Genomic DNA, 18331 nt, shown 5'->3' with positions numbered 1-18331 from the left:
ATATATATATATATATATATATATATATAGTGTTGGGTAAGTTACCATCCATCAGTAGTTAAAGGACAAGAGTCAGCAAATGCAAATTCTGCCCTGTAAAACAATGACAGCACAATTGTTGCTGTATTATCTGAAGCCCCATTTGGAGCTTTTAAACAGGCTTTGAAAAACTTTGATAATTTGCTGCTGGAATATTATAGATTTTTTAGAATAAAAAGCTAGCAGAACAGAAATACAATTATTGAGCATTCAGTATTGTAAGAAAGCCCACACTGTTTCTGGATAAATACATTATTCTATGAGTTAAGTTCGGTTCCGTTTTCTGCCTTTTTCGTTGTAAAACTGAAATGTCCCATGCTCCTGAATGCACCATAGCTTTCCGACGCTCACGAACGCAACACTGGGAACGCTGAGCTGTGTAGACGCGCATTTGATTCTCCGCCTAAGACAGTTTTGCTGTTTCACAACACACGCCGGCTCGACCAAGGTACTTTTTATCAGTTTGATTAAACGGTATAATTCAACATAGAAAAAACAGAAAAACGGCCGTTTTCGAAAACGATCTCTCTCTCTCTCTCTCTCTCTCTCTCTCTCTCTCGCTCTCTCTCTCTCTCTCTCTCTCTCTCTCTCTCTCTCTATATATATATATATATATATATATATATATATATTCACTTTGAATGTTGAATTCATTGTGCTTTAACACATGTGGAATTATATAATTATCAAAAAAGTGTGAAACTGCAAATATATCTTATATTCTAGGTTCTTCAAAGTAGCCACCTTTTGCTCTGATTACTGCTTTGCACACACTCTGCATTCTCTTGATGAGCTTCAAGAGGTACTAGTTTGCCCTTTTGCTTTCACTCTGCGGTCCAGCTCACCCCGAACCATCCTGATTGGGTTCAGTTCTGGTGATTGTGGAGGCCAGGTCATCTGGTGCAGCACCCTATCACTCTCCTTCTTGGTCAAATTGCCCTTACACAGCCTGGAGGTGTGTTTGGGGTCATTGTCCTGTTGAAAAATAAATGATGGTCCAACTAAACCAAACCGGATTGAATAGCATGTACCTGCAAGATGCTGTGGTAGCCATGCTGGTTCAGTATGCCTTTAAGTTTGAATAAATCCCCTAACCCAGCAAAGCACCCCCACACCATCACACCTCCTCCTCCATGCTTCACGGTGGGAACCAGGCATGTAGAGTCCATCCGTTCACCTTTTCTCCGTCGTAAAAAGACACGATGGTTGGAACCAAAGATTTCAAATTTGGACTCATCAGACCAAAGCACAGATTTCCTCTGGTTTAATGTCCATTCATTGTGTTCTTTAGCCTAATCAAGTGTCTTCTGCTTGTTGGCTGTCCTTAGCAGTGGTTTCCTAGCAGCTATTTTACCATGAAGCCCTGATTCACACAGTGTCCTCTTAACAGTTATTAGATGTGTCTGCTGCTAGAACTCTGTGTGGCGTTGACCTCCTCTCTAATCTGAGCTGCTGTTAACCTGTGATTTCTGAAGCTGGTGACTCTGATGAACTTATCCTCCGCAGCAGAGGTGACTCTAGGTCTTCCTTTCCTGGGGCGGTCCTCATGTCAGCCACTTTCTTTCTAGTGCTTCATGGTTTTTGCCACTGTACTTGTGGACACTTTCAAAGTTTTCCCAATTTTTCAGACTGACTGGCCTTAATTTCTTAAAGTAATGATGGCCAATTGTTTTTCTTTACTTAGAATTTGTATTATGGCAAGAAAAAAAGCAGCTAACAGTCTATTCAGTAGAACCAGTGTGCGATTTGCAAAAAAAACAGAGTGGGGGATCATTTCCTCGGTTAATCACATAATGTTGATAGTTAACTCGATATTATTTGCAAATTAATTCTATGTTTTATCCTTTTATTTCTGAAAGTGTAATAGCCTGTTTGGGCATTTTAATATGCAATTTTGCAATAAATGACACTAATAAAATACATGCTTGTACAAAAAATATTTTTATTTTGTTATTTTTCAAGCACTTTTGAGAATTGGAATGAAAACATCCTGGTGCCAAATGTTAAACTCTGGACTATGACGGCTAAATGACTAATCATGACGCCCTGATGTTTACACAATGTGTAAATAAATGTGTAAATAAATACCATGCCGATATATTTTTTTGCCTCTTAAAGATAGACATGGTATTAGGCATAATAAACATTTTACATTTCAATAAAGTCATAAGTTTTATTGTTCGTTTTTTCACTCTCTCTCACACACACATCTAATTCTGAGCTTTCACACCAACAACAACTTCTTTGAATATTTTTGCTTGCTGTTTATATCCATATTCATAGAGTTTAAGCCTGGAAGAAGGTTTTAAATCTCCAGGTCATTCCAGTCTTACACTTTGCTTGTAACTGGGCAGGAGCTTAATACCTTGAAAGAGACTGTTTAGCAACTGTTTAGTAACTCCAGGTCCTTCGTTTGTCAAATACAGAGAAAACAAATTAATTAGCATTAAAGTACAGTTTATGGGTTGGGTTTCTGCAATGTTATCAACGTGTAAAAGCTCGTCTTCAGAACCAATCTCTGCTCAAAATGGTGATCTGCACCATGTAATCTACTTTCAGCAGTTATCACCGGTTATTGCACCGTAAACTGCAGAAAATACGTGCAGAGTTGCTCTGTCTGCCTTTATTACCATAGACATAATATAAGAGTAGACCCCGCATTGACTGTCGCTGCGCGGGAATTACGGCCGCCATCTTGGGGCGGTCGACTTGCTACCCTAACCTGCTGATTCAAGCTGAACACACTAATGATGCCTCAGCACTGTGCGGCTCATTTTTGTTTAAATCGAGGGACTATTTACGTCAGGGCTCAAGGAATAACTTTTCACAAGTAAGATGAACAGATATCGTTTATATTTTTGATTGGAATGTGATTTTTCTAAAATTAGGTAGAGAGATACAGGTCTACACGTCCAAGTCTTTGTGACTTAGTCTCTCCAAAACCGCATCTGCTCCGTGAAGGCATCAGAGCTTTGTTAGACATTAGTGAATAAACAGTATATATATATATATATATATATATATATATATATATATATATATATATATATATATATATATATATATAGCAAAGTTTATTTGAAGTTTTTTCTCATCAAGCAAAACCCACCTTCACATAGGATTACTGTCTATATGTGTCTTGTTTTTAGTGAACATTATATATTGTTGAAGCTAACAGAGAAACAAAGTTGTTTTTATTGATTTAATTGATTTATCTTCACCAACAACAAAAACAATAGGGGAGACCGGGGCACTTTTTACACTCATACATAAATATTGGAATCAAAACACCATATATAAAAAACATATGTACCAGATGAAAGAGCAAAGTCTCAGGTATATATTTTGTATTCTGGTATTTTTCATATCTTATTCCTGTGCAGAGTTTTAAGCGATCTAATGGAGATTGTCACCATGTGACAAGTTGCCCCTCCAAAGGGTGAGTTGTCACACGGGGTTTTGCAAACAATAAAAAAAGGGCAAAATGAATTTTGTTGTTATTTTTAATGTTAAGTGAATAAATGACAATAACTCACTTTTACTATTTATGAAATAAACATGCAACATGTATTACGAAACTGACACTTAAACTTTGAATACAAACAAAAGAAAATCTCAGAGTCAGACTCCTCATCTGAGTTGCAGTTTTAGCATAGCTTATGTAGATTGAATTGCCAGGAGTACATGCATCATATGAAATAAATTGAAATATTATGAAACATTGATTGATAGCTGTCTGACCCTGAATTTCCGCTGGTGTGAATGTTTTACAGTATCACCTCAAAGTGCGGTAATTGACATTAAAGTCCTTCGCTGTACTCCTGTTCGACTTGTGACCTAGGGTCACCTGCCTGACTGCCCTCAGCATCACGTCAGGTGCTGCACGGCCATGCTCTGTTTTTCTTTTATAACTCCTGACCATCTTCTCACTTTGTCCTCTCTTTTAAATCGCTCTTTTTTCTGTAAAAAAATTTAAAATATTTAGTAGGATGTATGGATTTAAATTATTTTTTAAAAATGATCATTTTGGGGTAAGTTGTTACATGTGACAAGTTGCCCCAAATGACCATGTTTGCTAATGCTAGCTTTTTTTGCTAATGCTACTTTTAAGGCTAATCTTAAAACTTTCCTTTTTGACAAAGCTTATAACTAGAGTGGCTCATACCCTGAGCTACCTCTATAGTTATGCTGCTATAGGCTTAGGCTACTGGAGGACATCAGGGCCTATTTTTCTCACTCTACTGATTTCTCCTGTTCTCCAGTTTTGCATTGCATTAAAATTACTGTTGTCATTTCAACTTTTAACTTTTTTGTTCTCTCTCTTTTTTCTTCATAGTAGGTACACCTGGTCTGGCGTTCTGTTAACTATGACATTATCCAGAGAAGACGGCTCACCCGATACATCTAATGTAGAACAGATTACTAGATCAATGTGTGCTTCTGTGCTTGTTTGTCTCTCTTGTTGTGTCTCTGCTCTGTCTTCTGTAACCCCCAGTCGGTCGAGGCAGATGAGCGTTCATACTGAGCCTGGATCTGGTTCTGCTGGAGGTTTTCCTTCCCGTTAATGGGGAGTTTTTCTTCCCACTGTTGCTTCATGCTTGCTCAGTGTGAGGGATTGCTGCAAAGCCATGTACAATGCAGAAGACTCTCCCTGTGGCTCTACGCTTCCCTAGGAGTGAATGCTGCTTGTCGGGACTTTGATGCAATCAACTGGTTCCCTTATATAGGACTTTTTTTTTTTGACCAATCTGTATAATATGAATGAATTTGACTTTTTAAAGTGTCTTGAGATGACATGTTTCATGAGTTGGCGCTATATAAATAAAATTGAATTGAATAGCTCTATCTTAATGTTAGGCTTAATCAAAACAATGACTGAGGTATGACCGGATGCCTTAATATCTACTTTAACAAGTCCATATGTATAACTGCTAGAATTTTTATCTGAATGAAAGTAATTAAAAAAAATAAAGAGTTAATATTTTTACATTTTTTTTACTTTGGGTAGTGGAAAATGGTCACTTGGTGCTAATTTAAACTTACAATGTCCTGTCCTCTTCTCACTCAGTCCGTGAGACCTGACCATGCAAAGGAAGAAAACTACTATTCCACTTTTTGGTTGCACCCTCTGATGGAGAAGATAATTGCAATGTGACAACTAGCCCCGGTCTCCCCTACTGCCACCGGGATAGAGTGCCTCATATATTTCCTATTTGTCATACAAAAGATGCTAATTAAAAGTGAAACTGTTCCCTGTCTGGACTAGAAAAGCATCTATAGCGGCTTTCACGGGAGTTCCTCAGTGCTTCCTCTCTCCTTGATGGAAATTTTTGATTACATTTTTACTAAACAAGTGTTACAATCTCTCTTATTGAATAGCCTATAGATGGAGATTCTTATTCATAAGAAAACTGAGATCCAATCTAACCAATAGCTAGATAAGCTGCATTGCCCATCTTTTCTAAGTCTGTTTTAGAAAGTGCAATTATTTGCTCATTTGCTGAAAGAACCGATCCAGAAAGCTGGTCCTGTGCTGAGGATCCACTACTGGAACCGCTGAGCTGATTGTCCAGAAAAAAATGCTGCATAAGCTACTGAAGATAATGGATAACTTCCTCCTCTCCAAAACACAGTGAAGAATCAAAAGAGCAAGGGACTTCTTCATGTTCTTTAAGATGATAGCTCCTCAAGATCCTTCCTGCCAGCAGCTCACATTCTTCTACTATATTTTTGATTGATTTTTTTTAATATATTTAAATTTCCCTTAAGGTACTAAGAATTTTTAATATTTATTTTGGCTTGAAATATTGAAGATTTGTGGTTATTTCATACATTTATATGAGACCAAGTGGTTAATATTTTATTGAAGTGTTACACTATTTACTTAAACAACTGCTTATACCAAATCCCCACAATGTGACGTTATACTACTGGTAGGGATGTTGCTGCTTCAAAAAACAAATTTTAATCATTCAACTGATTAAAAATAAGTTCATTCTGCTGAGTTTTCCCCATACTCATGCTATTTTAGATTTTTACATTACATAATCTTTGTTGTCACATTTAACAGCAACAGGTTTTAATCTCAACCTTCATCCTGCCGAGACATTACCACCCCCCCCCCCCAATAAAACACACAATAACGTATTAAAACTCACGTTTTTTACGATAAACTATCATGTTGCAACGTAAAAAGGTTCTCTTTTTATTCAAAAGACATCTCTCCGCTTCATTATTTTTTTTCAGGCTTGCATTATGTTACGCATACATCTAGGCTTTTATTTTGAAAAAATTTTCTGCACTTCCGGGCCAGCCGTGAAGACCTTCTTCGTCTTTCAATCTGAAGAAGAAAATGGAAAAATGAATGGGCAAAATCGAAAAACGGGCCGTTTTTTTCATTAAGTTTTTCTGGTTTTTCGTTTCTAAATTGTGTTGACAAAAACGGAAAAACGGCTTTGTTTTCCATTTTCCCGTTTTTTATTTTAAATGGAAAAACGAGAAAACGGAAGTAGTTTCCGTTTTCCGTTTTGGTTTTCCGGAAAAAAATCGAATAGGGTGTTTTCACTGACGTCACTGGCCAACTTCCGGTCCGCCATATTGGGTGGCACACTTCCTTATCTCTAGTTGTCTTACACGTATTATCGTATCGCGAATGGATAAGTACGCCAGCACGCTAGAGCGACCAGATAAGGACGTATATCTGAGGAAATGTTCCGTGATCGACCATATGGACCCGTATGCCCTCCAAGGTGCTTTGTTTAGCCGTAATCCAGATGATTGGCCAAATGTAGAGCACGGCGACATAGTGCATTACCTGGTGTTCAGTGAAAACCCTCTGCACAGTCTTGAGGAAATGAGAGCTTACAAGGATCTAGAGGCTCACAACCAGTTCACATCTGGTTATGTACATCAAGGAAATCGCCATCATACGTGGACGGGTGAGTTTTAATAAGATGGTAAAAATGTAAACAATCCGACGCAAATGTGTTGCACCGCCCGCCGGCGGCGGTTGGCTGCAAGGCCGATCGACGCCGCTCGCGGCTTTAATTATTTAAGCAGAACAATGACCAGTGCAAAATTAAGTTGTATTTACCGTATTGGCGCCGGTAGGAGCTGCAGATCATAAAGCCAGCAAACAGTGGGAACACAGCAACTCGTTCAAAGGTAAGCTGCGCTCAGACGGGCTCTGGCTCATGCTAACCGTTAGCGCTAACAACCACTCGCGCATGTAATGTACTTTTAACTTGCTGCTATGTGTTTCAAAGGTTTAGAACACACTCTCATTGACATCGGGATACTGTGGAAAGTTATGTTCGGTCGACTTACAGCCGCGATCCAAGCGAGCCGACAACTCTTTGTTATCGCTAACAGTTGTTCTCCGTGGTTGCGCCTCCAGGCAGGAAAGCGGTGGAAAGTTAATCTGTTTCTATGTTTTTCCCATGGCGATCATGTGTTGCGCTGTTACAGCCCACTATACAGCAACGGTTTACCATGGTTGAAATCAAGTTAAGGTGAAATTAATCAAATTAAAACACGGCTGAGAGAGGGAGTACAGTATGCGGTAGTAATAGGCAGTAGAGGCGGCGGAGGCAGTCAACATGGCAGCCGCGGAAAGTAATAAGTCATAACGCCCAAGCCCTATTATTAATATATTCTTCTTATATGTTTTAAATACTTAACAGTTAATTACCTGTGACAAAGTGAGCACCGCAGACTCTGGCGTATTCCAGCTTAACACCGTCCAAATCGGACCTGGATATCCGTGTCAGCCATAGGTGACGGCGTTGTTCAGACAGCTGTTTTTTTTTTTTCACACTGATTCACGATTACGGCTGGTAGGCGATAGAAAGCGTTGATCTCCACCTCCACGGGCCGTGCAACCAACCATTAAACACGTTTTCCCCATTGTTCACTTCCAATACTGCCTAAGGCGTCATACAATGCAGGTCAACGGTGCGAAACGACTGCCACCCAATATGGCGGACGCGCTGAGTAGTCACGTGAGCGTGACGTCAGCTGAAAACACCCTATTGCCTGAAGGTACACGGACCCTCCACCAGCACAGGATGGATCATCAGAGTGATAGACACAAGGAGCCGTAGCGGGAAATGGCGATACAGGGCGCGAAGCAATAAAAATATCATTACATATTTCGCAAAGGTTTTTCTTTATATTTAAAAAAAAAAAAAATTAACTAAATTTGTAATTCTTAATATTTTCGGAAGTAACTGTAACTGAATTACATATTTTCTCATTGTAACTGTAACGAATTACAGTTACTCTTTTTTTGTAATTAAATTACGTAACGTTGTTACATGTAATCCGTTACTCCCCGACACTATATATATATATATATATATATATATATATATATATATATATATATATATATATATATATATACTGTCTGTATATATAAGTATGTGTATATGTATATATGTATATATATATGTATACATATGTAAATATATGCTTTTGTATATTGTTATTTATATATTTATAAATGTTAAATAAATAAAATGCAAAATATTTCAGCACTTGACTTTCTCAGAACTTGATAGTTTTAGAACATAACATAAAAGTATATGGCATTTGACATTTTAAAAGTTCTAAGCCCCCCTGAACATGAGAAAATCATCGTTATTCGTTGCTGTAGCGCACATATTCCCTAGTTACTGGAGGAAAATAGGGAGTACCAATATGGCGGCTGGTGGCTTCAAAGTGACTCGTTCTAACAGCGGGCGATTAGCACTCCCGTTTATAATATAGCTCAGTGGTGCCGACAGAGCGGCCATCTTAGGTCAGACCAGCTGCAGTCAATACACGTCAATTCAGGAAAGTGGTGCTTTATGTTTTCAGACACTGAATCCGGTGAACATAGACATTATATACGTAGACGCGTCATTGGGCGGGTTCTGCCTATGCTGCGATGCGTCAGAGCGTCCGCCGTCTTAAATGTGGCAAATCTGCAGTTACTCAGTCAATCTTTGTACTATACTCATACACCTTGTGTTTTTCTTAAGGGGGCTGGAATAACAATCCTAATGCCAGCCAGTTCAAGTACATTTTCAGGAAGCTGATGGCCCGGTGTGGGGTTGTCAAATCATGCAGAGGCAATGTGACTGCACAGGATTACACAGAGTCCCTACCAGCTGTCATTGACACCTCTACTAGCCTGTCAGCTGTAGATATGTCCTCTGCAGCAGGAGGAGAAGATCTTTCATCCCCGTTTGCTGACATTCCTGTGCTAGTACATGACCACAGCTACATTCCTGTCCGCTTTGATGGTCTTGTGGACAAAGCTCTCGTGTACATTTCAGGTAAAGGCTGACTAAAAGTCGATATTGCCTACAACCGATGGTGCCAATAGTCAAAATCTGAGGGAAATCAATCTCACAATGGTCCAAAAATGTCATGAATCGGAGACAGAGGGACCCAGTATTCAGCCAGAAAAGCAGAGATTTTGGGTTCAGATGTTTTATTGCTCTCAAACAAGCAAGACAGGAAAAAGCAGGCTCAATGGTCAAAATGGCAGTCCAAATTCCGGTACACAAAAGGCGGTCCAAAATAGGCAGAAGTACAGACAAGGATAAGGCAAACTCAGAAAATCCCAAGGCAGGTCCAGGTCAGAGAAACAGCAATCATACAGGGCAGGAAAAACAGGTTCAGGGTTCAGGCTGGCTCAGAAGTCAAAAAGGCAATCAGGATAATATCTACAGGTCAGTCAAAAAGAGAATGCTGGACAAAACTCACCGAAGGCTTGTTAATGATCTGGCAGTTTGCAGATGTTTGTAGCAGGACTATATAGGGGAGTGAGCAGGTGAACGGGAGTGAAGACTAATTACAAGTGACAGGTGGAAATAATCAAAGGAAAGGTGGTAACTGAACTGAACTGAACTGATTGGCTTGCTACTGGAGGTTGACAGGTGAGCAGATCTGATTTGTTAACTGGTGTTCGGGGAGTGACAGATAAACAGATTGAGTGAGCTGGCAGATTGCTGGGAAGAGACAGAACTGAACTGGAAACATAAATAAAATCAAACTACAATAAAATCTAACCTATTCCATAAACCAAAACTAATACAGAACCTAAACCTAAGACTAAACACAACACACACAAGCTATAATAGAAACCAAACAAGAAAGAGCCCAAAACCAAAACTGATTTTAAAGACCGGAGAGTTAACTAATAAATCAAAATTAACAAACTGCTGAAACAAAACCCAAATCCTGACAAAAAAGATAAATGTTCCCTTAATTTCCCCATGGTTATTATAAATTATTTTAATATACCAACTCTTATTTCAGGATTTGTTGTGCGACGGGCTCTGAAATGTCTGCTGTGCCAGCTTGGTAACAGATGCTGCATCTGCCATCAAGGACCAGAGCTACCACCTGCTGAAGTTAAAAAATAACGAAGGTCTGGTGATTCCATCAGAAGGCACAGTGATGGTAGTCAGGGCAGCAGAGTGGGTCATTCGTCAGACCACTTGTACCAGACGATCAGAGCCAATCAAAGTGCTAGAGGTCGTGTACATTGTACAGAAGAGGATAGGGTCAGAGGATGTGTTTGTGCTCAGAGAGCACATCGGAGAAACACAGTATGGCATAGACAGCCACCACCATACGCTGTTAACGTTGGTTGTGTCCTTGTTTTTTAAGTTAAGGCTGCACCACATTGCCAAAATAACTAACCTTAGCTTACAGAGCAACAACATGCAACAGAAGCTCAATAAAACCGTCCTTTTCAAAGGGCATTAGCCAAGCTATGTTTTTTGGGTCATTTTTTAAATCTCTGTCTTCTATGTGTATACCATCACAGTAGTGTAGGTGGGGATTTCAACATGCTACATCTATATATACTTGTGAAGGGGACTATTGTACAAATTTTAATAGCAAATAAATGTCACTTTTATAATGGTTTAAAAATAGGAACATTTGTGTAATTACCCCTGATATATAATCCGAATAGTCTACATGAAACTTCAAAGTGTTGCATGTTTTGCTGTTTGGGCATTTTAATATGCAATTTTGCAATAAATGACACTAATAAAATACATGCTTGTACAAAAAATATTTTTATTTTGTTATTTTTCAAGCACTTTTGAGAATTGGAATGAAGACATCCTAGTGCCAAATGTTAAACTCTGGACTATAATGGCTAAATTACTAATCATGACGCCCTGATGTTTACACAATGTGTAAATAAATTTGTAAATAAATACCATGCCGATATATATTTTTTGCCTCTTAATTATTAATTAATAAAAATTTTGCATTTCAATAAAGTCATAAGTTTTATTGTTCGTTTTTTCACTCTCTCTCACACACATCTAATTCTGAGCTTTCACAGCAACAACGATGTTTTTGCTTGTTGTTTATATCCATATTCATAGAGTTTAAGCCTGGAAAAAGGTTTTAAATCTCCAGGTCATTCCAGTCTTACACTTTGCTTGTAACTGGGCCAGGAGCTTAATACCCTGAAAGAGACTGTTTAGCAACTGTTTAGTAACTCCAGGTCCTTCGTTTGGCAATGTGATTCATCCTTGGTTTGTCAAATACAGAGAAAACAAATTAATTAGCATTAAAGTACAGTTTATGGGTTGGGTTTCTGCAATGTTATCAACGTGTAAAAGCTCATCTTCAGAACCAATGTCTGCTCAAAATGGTGATCTGCACCATGTAATCTACTTTCAGCAGTTATCACCGGTTATTGCACCGTAAACTGCAGAGTTGCTCTGTCTGCCTTTACTACCGTCGGCTCCTATGGCGGAGGGATATTTCAGCTGGATACACTGAAAGTGTCTAGTGCAGGCAGGTCTCATAATAACCTACTTATTTTAGAGCCCAAATAAGCGATTTCACTTTCAGAAACCTGACAAAAAAAACACAACCCATGACTCATGAAATTTACAAGCGCTTGTAGAAAAAAGAAGCCCAAAGTCACATGAAATAAAAGGTCTTTGGCAACAGTGAGCGCGGGTCTGCTTTGCTACAGTTTTTTAACACTCTTGAAACTACGGAAAGCGCCGAGGATAAAAGAAATACAGTGTGGAGAGCACGGCGGGGAAAAACATTAGTGAACGTTGTGTGTGTGTTTTGACACGCGATTAACGGCGATCAAAAAAAATTGTCTGCGTTATGGTCTAACAAAGTTAACATGTTAATAACGCGTTAAAACTGACAGCCCTAATTTATATTCATTTTTAGAAATCCATAATATTACCTATTCAGACCAGAGGGGGGGAGGAATGTATCCCTCCCAGGGATAAAACATGAATGACCAGAGGGGGGGACATCACAAACAGAGGGGGGGTAAATCCCCCCCAGCAAATCGCTCCCAGTATATACATATATATCATGTTGCCATTCTGTACACTGAGTTTTAATAGCATATATTGATTTAACATAAATACCTTGTGCATGTGTATATTTATTGCACCTGTATGTTCTATTCAATGTTCTTTTCATATGAAATTCCATGGTTATAATTATTCATAAGTGTGCAGTGTCATAACTACATGTCTGACTTTTGTTTAACAAACCAAACAGTTTGAGAATCGTTAGACAATTGAGGAAGTTATGGTTATTTAAGTACATGTGCCATTGAAACACAATGGCTGTTTCTCAATTCACGAGAACGCGAGTCCGTACTCGCGTTCTCGTCAAGTCTGTTCTCGGTAAAAACTCGGTAAGCTCGGAGGTCTGCGGGTCACTCTGCTCTGCTCAACGTCGGACTTTTTATTAAAATTACGTACTAACTCTGTAAACAGGCCACATAGAGAAAACTTAAAAGTATAATGTTCTTGCCTCAAACGATCTTAAAACATACTTTTGAACAACAACAGCAGCAGAAAAAACAGTTCTCTTGGTTTAAATCAGATGCTTCAAGCACATCTAGAATAGATTTTTGGCTAGGAACAGATGATATTCTGAAGCTGACATCAGACTATATTATGTCTCCAACTCCTCTTACTGATCACTGCAGCATTGAATTATTAATTACTCCTCTTCCTGAAAGTCTGAGACACAGAGGGTACTGGAAATTCAATGCAAATCTCATAAAATATGAGTTGTACTGCAAGGAAATCAAAGAACTAATAAAAAAGATTGTGTTAGACGATTTAATAATAACCTACGCCAAAAAATGGGAATTCTTAAAATATAAAATAAGGGCTCACTCAATCTCTTTTAGCAAAAATCTAAAAAGAAACAATGACATGGAAGAAGTAAGGTTAGTTAAAGAGTTAAACCTACTATTTCTTAAACAGACGTTGACTGATGATGATAAAAATAACCTCCTGACCCTACAAGCTAAACTAGACAGCATCTACGAAACAAAGGCCCGAGGAGCTTTTGTCAGATCCAGAGCTAAGTGGACTGAGGAAGGGGAAAAAAAACAGTTCATACTTCTGCAGACTGGATAAGAGAAGACAAGTTAAAAATACATTCAATCCCTAATTATTAACAACAATGAATGTACGGACTAAACTGTTATTGCAAAAGAAATTAGTAACTTTTATCAAAACCTTTACTGCTCTTCTTTTTCACCCCAAGAATGCGACTTTCTGCTAAACCAAGTCAAAGACTTTATCCCTCAAATCACTGAGGATTTTAAGGAAAATTGCGATAAAGATATTAATATTGAGGAACTAGACGACGCCATTTTATGCTTGAAACTTGATAAATCCCCCAGCCCTGATGGCTTTACCGCCAATTTCTATAGACATTTCTGGGATTATCTCAGAGAATTTATATTCCAGATTTTTAAAGAGATCCTATGTAACAATTCACTTCCACACAGCATGAAGCAGGGGGTTATCACCCTTATACCCAAACCAGGAAGAGACAACAAGATCCTAGACAACTACCGTCCTATCACTCTTCTAAACTGTGATTATAAACTGTTAACGTATATCTATACGAATAGATTAAAGACTGGGCTTAAGGATGTTATTTCTGAAACACAGACAGGTTTTATGTCCAAAAGATCTATACATGATAACATCAGACTGGTGCAGGATTTACTGGAATATAGTGAACTGATTGAGGATAAAGGATTCATCCTTTTCCTAGACTTTTATAAAGCCTTTGATATGTTGGAGCATCAGTTTCTTTTCAAAGTTCTGCACTTGAATAATAAACTAGAATCGTTCAACTTCTGAAGAAGTTGAAGAAGGCGCCCGCCTGGTGGTGGGCGTGACCGTCAAAGGCAAAGCTTCCGAGTTCCTTGGTCGTAGTCTCTCATCGCTTGGGGATTTTAAATCAAACCTTCTGAGTGAAAAGGATTTGTCTTCATCAAAACCTGCCGACCGGGAAAACTCTGCGTCTGCAGAGCTGCAAACTGCGTATTTCGATCTAAGACGCAGCTAATGAGCTAATTGGCGACAGCCGACGGTCAACGTTTCCCATTCATTTGCTACGGTAGTCCTAAACCACTACTGACATAATACACTTTTTGGCCACAAGCGTCATTTTGGGGGCGTCGTTTCCACCTCTTCTTCAACTCAACTTCTTCCCATTGGTTGGTTAGCATTTTACTGCGTCGGTCAAATCTACATGGCTTTTCCCCGACATGAAGCATTGTTTAATAATAACTCAGCAGGCAGACGTTCAGTGTCCGACCTCTTACGGGAAGCTGCTAATAGACTGGAAGAATTAGAACGCTGTACATTTGGGATCTGAAATGTTTTTCGTTGGTTTCAGATTCGGCTTTCCAGATCAATAACTCATCGGCGGATGATTTATTCTACAAAACAGACACCTCTCCGCAACCACCGCAAGGAAGACGCTGAGCTACAACCGTAGTTTCCTCAAAACGAGTCCGTGGGCCAGAATCTGTGGGACGTCTCCTTAAGAAGTTTCGGATGAACTGTCAGACGGCAACTTTCTTGCGCTTAGATAAGTTGCTACACATAGCAGTGATCTCAAAACACCAATAATCCCACGTTTTCACTTGCACATTAATAAGTTATTGCTGATAAAAAAATCTGAACTGTTGCGCTCCGGGCCGAGAGGTCACGTGATTCGATTTTTGCTGCTCAGCCAATCAGATCGCTGTATTGTCAGCTGAGTGCGTTCAATGTGTAAGGTGTTTCCAGACGAAGAAAGCGCAATAATAGTATTTTCTGGCGCCAGTTGGCAAAGATCTTAATGGCAAGGAAAAAGAAATAGCCCAGACCATCCATCATCCATTTTCTAACACGTTTATCCCTGCTGGGTTCGGACCGGTGCCGATCTCCAGCTGTCAATGGGCGAGAGGCGGGGTAGACCCTGGACAGGTCGGCAGTCAATCACAGGGCAGAAATAGCCCAGACTTTTGCTCATTTTACTGTGATATCACCAAGACCTGGTGCGCTAGGATAGCACAGCCAAACGACTTATCCCCGCCAGAATTTGTATCCCCTGCATCAGGAGAGTGTTTAAAATCAATAAAACTTTTAACCTCCAGCTTTGCGAAGTCTAAATATTTTTAAACATCACATTCTAATAAAATGAAATAGATTTTTTTAAATTCCTAATACATTGTTCTGTTTTTAAAATCGACATATCTCGTTGTTGATAAACAAACAGCAAAAGGCTGGGGTGTTAAATGTGCACGGTGTCGTGCCAAACTAGGTATCCCCGCCAGGATTTGTATCCCCTGCGTCGGGAGCGCGCATTCAGCTTGCTGAACGCAGTAAACTCCGCCTCATTTCCAGACAATTCGGCATGAAAATCAAGATGTTTTATTTCTCTTAGCGAAATATAGGAATAGTGCCGTTACATTATCGTTCAGTTAATGGGTTAAAATTGAAAACGTAACACTTGTTAGTACGATCGTAAGGGATTGCTATGTCGGTTAAAACTAAACTGATCACTCAGTATAACACGTTCTGATAAAGTAAACGGCTCTGTGGTCATCTCCAGATGTGTCACGAAAGTATTAGCTTTATGTCATTAGATTGTTGCATGTCTGTCTGCTGAAACTAAAAACCCACCTTTTGTGCCAAAACTCAAGAATGTGGGCTACTCTTAGTCCATTTTGGAAGGTGTTACACATTGTGGCAGGCTGGACCCCATATTTTTTGTATCCCCTTGTAACTTCTTAATTTAAAGAGCTAACAGCTTCAACTTTTCTACAGTTGTTTGTGATTATAAGAGGTGTTTATGTGGCAAGACTCAAGAATGTGAGCTACTGTTAGTCCATTTTGGAAGGGGATACATATTCTGGCAGGCTGACCCCGATATTTTTTGTATCCCCTTGTAACTTCTTCATTAAAAGAGCTAACAGCTTCAAATTTTCAGCAGGTGCTTGTTGTTATAAGAGGTGTTTATATGCCAAAAATCTAGAATGTGGGATACTGCTAATCCATTTTGGAAGGGGATACATATATGCTCAGCATGATAGTCTGTTTCCAGCATACATTTCTTGGCTGACTTTGTGCAAGATGAGGACAGCATTACTTACAAATCCAAAGATTGGGCCTGCTCTGATGGTGCACGGGTATATATATATATATATATAAGAGGCCTTAGTCCTCAACTTAGCCTGAGGTCCTTTACCGCGTGTCTTCCTCCCTCTCATAACCCCTTTCCTGTCAGCCTACTTTAAAAAAAATTTGCCAATAGAACCTCAAAATCCCAATTACAATATTATATATTGTAATATATTTTGAAACTCCTCATACTGTTCTTTTTTTTAAAGCGACACATCTTGTTTTCTTAATATGGTTCTTGGCTGAATTAAAATATAATTAGATCTGATCATTTTGGCAGTAACTTTATTCTGTGTTCATTTGATCACACTTGGAATCAGCTTTATATAATCCATTCATGCGGGTCTATCCACACACAAAAAAACGAACAAGTAGACAGCTGTGATGGACTCAGGAAGGTGGGTTTTTAGTTTCAGCAGACAGACATGCAACAATCTAATGACATAATACTTTCGTGACACATCTGGAGATGACCACAGAGCCGTTTACTTTATCAGAACTTGTTATACTGAGTGATCAGTTTAGTTTTAACCGACATAGCAATCCCTTACGATCGTACTAACAAGTGTTACGTTTTCAATTGTAACCCATTAACTGAACAATAATCTAACGGCACTATTCCTATATTTCGCTAAGAGAAATAAAACATCTTGATTTTCACGCCGAATTGTCTGGAAATGAGGCGGAGTTTACTGCGTTCAGCAAGCTGAATGCGCGCTCCCGACGCAGGGGATACAAATCCTGGCGGGGATACCTGGTTTGGCACAACAACTGTCGCCAGCTTACCTCAAGTTCTTTCTGTAAAACTGGCAGACCGTAGTAGTCATGTTTCCTCAGCCATGTCTTTCTCCAAATACGTCGTCGCCTTTTCTTTTTAGGGCTTTCTGCACACAAAATTGCACATATTGCCAAAGCAGCACGTTTCTCTCCGGTAATGTTTACAGTAGCCATCGACACTTCCGTCTTCTTCTTCTTCTTCTTCTTCTACAGTATGAGCACTCCGGTCGCGTCCGAGCGTTGCGCCCATAGACATAATATAAGAGTAGACGCGTCGTTGGGCGGGTTCTGCCTATGCTGCGATGCGTCAGAGCGTCCACCATCTTAAATGTGGCAAATCTGCAGTTACTCAGTCACTTAAACAGTATCAGAGGGACTTGAATCTCTGAATATACTTTGTATTCATAGTATTTTTTTTGTTGTAATATTACAAGTTTATTTTCGTATCCCTTTAGCTTCATTCTCCTGAATTTATTCTCCTAAAAAATAAAAATATTTAAAATTATCTAACCTGGCCCTATTACTCCAGGAGTAAAATAATTCTGCAAACTGTGTGTATTCTGGAAATTTTCCCCCTTAATTCTCATGATATGATGTTTTTATCATAACATTATCACTTTTGTGTTTGTTTGTTTATTTTTACTTTACGGACCTAGGACTTTTTTCTCTCATTTTATTAATTTTACCTCTTTAATACTCACCCAAAAAGTATGTTCCTAAAGGTTCACAAGTGACACGGTTTTATGAAATAATGAAGACAACAATGTTTAGATTTAACAAATCGATCCTCATAACATATACACACACAAATATATATGTGTGTGTGTGTGTGTGTGTGTGTGTGTGTGTGTGTGTGTGTATTTATTGCAGCACAGTAATGAGGCATCTTCTCTGATCCACGTTCACAATAACAGAACTCAACTTTTTTCTGCCACATACAATATGGCGGTGACGTTGACGTGCGAACCTGCGCCCTATGACGCGTCTACGTATATGATGTCTGTAGTTGCGCCGTACACAGATCGTGAGCGGTGAAC

General features: G+C 39.0%; 1 protein-coding gene across 1 annotated transcript in view; it reads left to right on the top strand.

The window, feature by feature from the left end:
- Positions 1–314: 314 nt before the first annotated feature.
- psmb10 (proteasome 20S subunit beta 10) overlaps positions 315–18331 on the top strand; it is a 51952-nt gene continuing 33935 nt past the window's right edge. Inside the window, exon 1 of the mRNA XM_036133588.1 lies at positions 315–487. The gene's annotated coding sequence lies outside the window, so the exon portion shown is untranslated. The remainder of the gene's footprint in view (positions 488–18331) is intronic.

The sequence above is a fragment of the Fundulus heteroclitus genome, unplaced genomic scaffold, assembly GCF_011125445.2.
Source record: "Fundulus heteroclitus isolate FHET01 unplaced genomic scaffold, MU-UCD_Fhet_4.1 scaffold_64, whole genome shotgun sequence".
Lineage (NCBI taxonomy): Eukaryota > Metazoa > Chordata > Actinopteri > Cyprinodontiformes > Fundulidae > Fundulus > Fundulus heteroclitus.
This window is presented reverse-complemented; position numbering and strand designations above follow the sequence as displayed.